This window comes from Macrotis lagotis, chromosome 2 (assembly GCF_037893015.1).
Source record: "Macrotis lagotis isolate mMagLag1 chromosome 2, bilby.v1.9.chrom.fasta, whole genome shotgun sequence".
Classification (NCBI taxonomy): Eukaryota; Metazoa; Chordata; class Mammalia; order Peramelemorphia; family Peramelidae; genus Macrotis; species Macrotis lagotis.
The window spans coordinates 289251355-289257824 of record NC_133659.1 but is presented as its reverse complement, the minus strand read 5'-3'; the positions used below and the strand labels follow the sequence as shown (position 1 = coordinate 289257824).

The 6470-nt window shown below is 41.4% G+C and overlaps 1 pseudogene; it reads right to left on the bottom strand.

The window, feature by feature from the left end:
* Positions 1–4324: 4324 nt before the first annotated feature.
* Positions 4325–4601, bottom strand: LOC141511735 (gamma-secretase subunit PEN-2 pseudogene; annotated as a pseudogene).
* Positions 4602–6470: the final 1869 nt, after the last annotated feature.

Genomic DNA, 6470 nt, shown 5'->3' with positions numbered 1-6470 from the left:
TTTTTTACCCCACAGGAAAAAACTTAACTTGTCTCAAATTAGTTTCATCTTACTAGATTCAGCCCAATCTTCAAGGCTGTCAAGGTCCTATCATTCAGTGAGTTAACTGAATGACAGTGTCTTGGTCCCTCTGGAGTGAACATACATCTTCTTATTTCCTTATACCACTGAAAGATAAGCCCTAAAGGAGACTGCCCTGAAGGAATGCCAAAAATAGGCTCCTCTTCTGAGATAATGTGGATAGAATGTTGAACTTTGTCAGAAAGACCTGGGTTTAAATCCTGCTTTAGATGTTTTTCAGTTGTGTGACTTGAGAAATCTCTCTTGGTCTTATTTCCTCATCTGTAAAATGAAGGAGTTGGATCCTGGAACCCCTAAGAAATACCCAATTAACTAATCACAACTATGAATGTGAATGGGATGAATTCAACCATAACAGTAAATCTAACAATATGGTCTTTCTTTTTAATTTATTTTTTATTCTCATTTTGTACAAATGTTTTTTTTACATTAATAAAATATACTTGTTTACAAGTAAACAAAATACCCCTCCCCCATGAATATAGATAGACTTGCTTGGGCGAAAAAGTAAAGGGGAGAGAAAAAAAATTAAAATTAAAAAATAATAGTAATAATTGTAGGTATGGCCAGGTGGTGCAATGGACGAAAGCACCAGCCCTGGAGCCAGGAGCACCTGAGTCCATATCCAGCCTTGTAAACCCAATAATTACCCAGCCATGTGACATGCAAGCCACCCGATCCCCACTGCCCTGCAAAAATCAAAAAGAAAGAAAGAAAAGACCCAAAATAAAATAAAATAGTAATAATAGTAGGGGTGGCTGGGTGGCAGACAGAGCATTGGCCCTTGAGCCAGGAGCATCTGGGTCCAAATCCAGCCCCAGACACCCAAAGATCACCCTGCTATGTGGCCCCAGGCAGGCCACCCAGCCCCACTTGCCCTGTACCCTCCCCCAAATAATAATAACAAAAAATGTACTTCAGTCTTTGTTCCAACACCATCAACTCTGTCGTGGGTGGATCACATTCTTTATGATAAGTCCATCACAAAAGTTACTTCCATATTTTTCCAACATTGCCATTGCTGATCTCAACTCCCTCCTTTCTTATTTCTCCACTACCATGTACTATATTTTCTCTCTCCTTTCACTCTGACTCTGCTGTAGGATCGCTGAGTGGCACAGCAGACAGATCCCTGGTCCTGGGGCCAAGAAGCCTTGAGCCCCCATACCACCCCTTAGGCCCACAATCCACCTGGCCCTATGGTCCTGGGCAGGCCATCCAATCCCAGCCCTTGCAAGAAGTAAAAAAGAAAATGTGTTATATCTGACCACTGTCCCCCCATGGTCCATCCTCTCCTTTATTCACATCCCCACCCCTTCCCCCTGCTCCCCACTCCTTCTTACTCCAGATGTCTATACCCCATTGAGTACATATGCCATTTCCTCTCCTAGTCATCTCTGATGAGATCAAAGGTTCCCTCATTCCCCCTTGCCTTCCCCCTTCCATATCATTGCAATAGCTCATTGTAATAAAAAAATCTTATTTTGTGAAATATCTTGGACTATTCCACCTCTCCTTTTTCTTTCTCCCATTCCATTTCCCTTTTTTTCCTATTGATTCCATTTTTACACCATATTTTATCTTCGAATTCAGCTTTCTCCTGTGCTTCAACTATAAAAGCTCCCTCTACCTGCTCTATTAACTGAGATGGTTCATATGAGTATTATCAGTATCATTTTTCTATACATGCAGTTCATCCTCATTAAGTCCCTCCTATTTCCCCCCTCTCCTCCAATCTCCATGCTTCACCTGAGTCCTGTATCTGAAGATCAAACCTTCTGTTCAGCTCTGGCCATTCCAAAAGGAACCTTTGAAATTCCCCTGGTTCATTGAAAGTCCATCTTTTTCCCTGGAAGAGGACATTCAGCCTTGCTGGATAGTTCATTCTTGGCTGCATTCTAAGCTCTTTTGCCTTCTGGTATATTGTATTCCAAGCCCTATGAGCTTCCAATGTAGTTGCTGCTAAGTCCTGTGTGATCCTGACTGCAGCTCCATGATATTTGAACTGTGTCCTTCTGGCTGCTTGTAATATTTTCTCTTTGACTTGGGAGTTCTGGAACTTGGCTATAATATTCCTGGAGGTTGGTTTTTTGGGATCTCTTTCTCTGGGGGATTGGTGGATTCTCTCCATTTCTATTTTGCCCTCTGCTTCTAGAATATCAGGGCAATTTTCCTGTAGTAATTCTTTGAAAATGATATCAAGGCTCTTTTCCTGATCATGACTTTCAGGTATTCCAATAATTTTCAAATTATCTTTCCTAAGTCTGTTTTCCATATCAGTTGTTTTTCCAATGAGATATTTCACATTTTCTTCTAATTTTTCATTTTTTTTGTTTTGAAGTATTGATTCCTGATTTCTGGTAAATTCATCAATCTCCCTGAATTCTATTCTTTGTCTGAAGGATTTGTTCTCCTCAGAGAGTTTTCTTATCTCTTTTTCCATCTGGCCAATTTTGCTTTTTAAAGCATTCTTCTCCTCAATAACTTTTTGAACTGTTTTATCCATTTGACCTAAGCTGGTTTTTAGCATGCTATTTTCTTCAGCATTTTTTTTTTTTTTTGGATTTCCTTGACTAAGCTGCTGACTTCATTTTCATGTTTTTCCTGCATCTCTCTCCTTTCTTTTCCCAGTTTTTCTTCCAACTCCCTCATTTGATTTTCAAAGTCTTTTTTGAGCTCTGTCATAGCCTGAGCCCAATTTCTGTTTTTCTTGGAGACTTTAGATGCAGGAGCTTGTGCTTCCTCATCTTCAGACTATTTTGATCCTTCTTTGCAAAATATTTCTCAATAGTCTTCCTTTTGTTTCTCTGCTTGCTCATTTTCCCAGTCTGGGCCTTGTTTTGGGGTGCTTCCTGAGCTTTTGGGACACTCCCACAAGGGTCTCAGTGTGTGAGGTTCTGTCTTCCCTCCTGGTCTGTGAATGACCATAAGCACCTCCCTCTGCCACGGGGCTGAGGTGGGGGGGGGCCCTGCTGTTCTATGAGGGGGGGCCTAGATTTTGATCAGGATCTGAATGTGGTCAGAGCCCCAGAGTCCTGTTCCAGGGGCAGAGGACTGAGCTTGTAGTTTCTCTTCATTCTCATCCCTCAGCTCAATGGGCTCATGCCCTGGGGACTCCTGCTTACTGGCTCTGCCTGCTTCTGTTTCCGGGTCTGGGCTGCAGAAAGACCAAGTTGCTCCCTGTGTGCCCCAAGGGCTGCCCCTGGGAGGCTGAAGTTCTTTGGCTCTGGTGGGCCACCCCTCTGGAGGGCAGCCCCTCCGACCCCGGGGAGCAGAGCCTTTCTGCTCTTTTCCAGGTTACCTTGAGTAGGAGAACTGCCTCACTGGGTCCCTTTGTGGGTTCTGTCTCTCTAAAGTTTAGTTAGAGTCCTTAGTTTATGAGTTTTTATCAGAGAGCTCCTAAGACTCAATCCCTTCATGTCGCCATCTTGGCTCTGCCCCCCCCACCCATATGGTCTTTCAAAGAACAACTTGAAACATTCATAGAGTGAAAATGAACCGGAGTAGAATTTATTTTAAGTCAAAAAGAAAGCAAAAAAAAAAAAAAAAAGCAAGGGTAGCAATAATGATCTTAGATAAGAAAATACTAAATAAAGTGATTAAGAAACAAAGAAAATAGGGCAGCTTGGAATTGTTCTTGATCATTATACTGTTGAGAAGAGTTGTCATCATAGTTGATCATCACACAGTGTTGCTGCCACTGTGTCAGTGTTCTCTTGTATCTGCTTACTTAACTGGCAATCAGTTAAGGTAAGTCTTTCTAGGTTTTTCTGAAATCTGTTGCATGGCCACTTTATAAAAATCAATTATGTGCTGGGGCATAAAAACCTCAAAACAAATGCAGAAGAACAGAAATGTTAAATGCATCCTTTACTGACCACAGGACAACAAAAATTATATTCAACAAAGGTTCTTTGAAGAGAGGATAAAGTATTAAAAACTGTCAGTAGTCATTTGAAAATATTCAAATACAAATTAAGACAATTTTTTTTACTCACAAAATCAACCTTTTTATTTTTATTTCTTTTTATTTGGGAGTCCTTAGTGGAGGTCACAGGGAGAAATGGGAAATTAGTCAGGGATAGGGATTCTAGGGAAACAGCCTGGCCAAACAAAAGGCTGTGGGGACATGAAGGACATTAGGTCTCCTTCATCTTTGGAAGGCATATTAACCCGATGCTGGAGCTAAGGTAGGTCGAGGAGAGGACGTGGCCAGGAGCTGGCAGAGGGGACGGCCCGCCGATCAGGGTATCCCCAGAAGGACGGTGAAGGAAAGACAGTCACCTAGGGCTCCCCAGCGAGCTTGGTTGATCTGGAAGACCATGATCCAGGAGGTCAGTGCCACGAGCCCTAAGCCCTAAGAGTAGCCCTAAGGCTGAACGCCAGAGATAGCCCAGGAAGGCCTCTCGGAAGAACCACAGCACGTTGACCAGCCAGAGGAAGGGCAGGAGCTTGAACCCCCCTAGGTAGTACTTCCGGCAGAGGCTGAGCTTCTCGATGGACACACGCTCCAGGTTCATCCTGGGGCCGAGGGCTGGGGGGACCTCCGAGTGCATCCCTGAAGTGCTGGACCCATGGTGTGTAGGAGACACTCCTGCGGCTTCTCCTTCCTCCTTTCTCACTGTGCTTGCCACAAATTAAGACAATTCTAAGCTTTCATATCACATCTATCAGTTTGGCAAAGTCGACAAAAAATAAAAATGATAAATGCTGGTCAGTAAATATGGTGGTCAGTCAATAAATATGGTTATTCAGTTGTTTTCAACTCTTCAGTACTCCATCTGAGTTTTTCTTGGCAATGATACTAGAGTGATTTGCCATTTCCCTTCTCCAGCTTAAATTTACTGATGGGGAAACCAAGGCAAACAGGGTTAAGTGATCTGTTCATGATCACATAACCTTCAAGGCTGCAAGTGAGGGAGTGAAGCCCAGAAAGAGGAATGAAAAGGAAGGAGAGTATAGCTATTGTAAGGTAATGGCCTAAGATAAACTAAATCTAAGAGAATAAGGGATAGAAGAACTGAAGGTCACAGTTGAGACAAAGAACAGGGCTAAGGTCTATAAAGCATAGAAAAAGAAAGAATGATAAAAGTATGATCAGATGAAGGAATTTACTTGCAAGTTTTAACAGGATCCAGGGCATCATCATTTCTGTGTACACTTGAAGTGAAGTAGAGGATATTATTCTTTTTTTAATTAAATATTTTATTTATTTTGAGTTTTACAGTTTTTCCCCATCTTACTTCCCTCCCCCCCACCCCACCACAGAAAGCAATTTGTCAGTCTTTACATTGTTTCTATGTTGTACATTGATCCAAATTGAGTGTGATGAGAGAGAAGTCACATCCTTAAGGAAGAAACAAAAAGTATAAGAGATAACAAGATCAGACAATAAGATATCTGTTTTTTTTTTTCTAAATTAGAGGGAATAGTCCTTGAACTTTGTTCAAACTCCATGGTTCTTTATCTGGATACAGATGGTATTCTCCATTGCAAAACAGCCCCAAATTGTCCCTGATTGTTGCACTGATGGAATGAGCAAATCCATCAAGGTTGATCATCACCCTCATGCTGCTGTTAGGGTGTACAGTGTTCTTCTGGTTCTGCTCATCTCACTCAGAAGAGGATATTATTCTTAGAGAAAAATATTCTTAAATATTTTAAGAAACTAAGAAATTAGGGTATTTGTGGGAACATTAGTGTTATGTTAAAATCTAGTTTGAGGAAAAGATTTGGAATGGCAGAGCAAGACTGAACCCAGTATTAAACTCATTCAGGAAGGAAAGAAAATGTCCTAGTGAATGATAAATCAAAGGCAACCAAAATCTGAATTGGATAACAGACTTGGATAGTATGAAACTCAAAGGAAGGGTGATTGCTGAGTGATGGTGGAAAAGGGAAAGTGACAATCTGTAGCAATTCCCCCAGTACCAACAATGATTGGGAAGAGTAGTCTGAGATGCATTGCCATCAGGAAAGAGCCAAGTCTCAGCAAATGCTAGAAAATGGAAGGAATAAGAATGGAAAATACACAAAATGTGGGTAACTAATTTATTCATTTCTTTAGTCATCTCAACTCTCACATGTTATCCCTAATTCAATGATCCCAGCTGTTCCTCAACTTTATCATTTTATCATCTCTTTACAAACAGATCTGCTTCCTGACTTGTGTCTCTTTCTTATGTGTTCAGTTTTGTGTTAATCCATTCCCATGATCTTTGTGATTCATAGTGTCCAATAAATCCAGACTCCACTGGTCTGATTACAAGCTCTTTATTTTGGGGATTTGTCCTACTGTGAAAGATGACTGATTCCAACACAAAGAAGATTAGGTTGCCACAACCCTCCCCCCCACACACATACCCTGAAGTTCCTTATAGTGACACCAT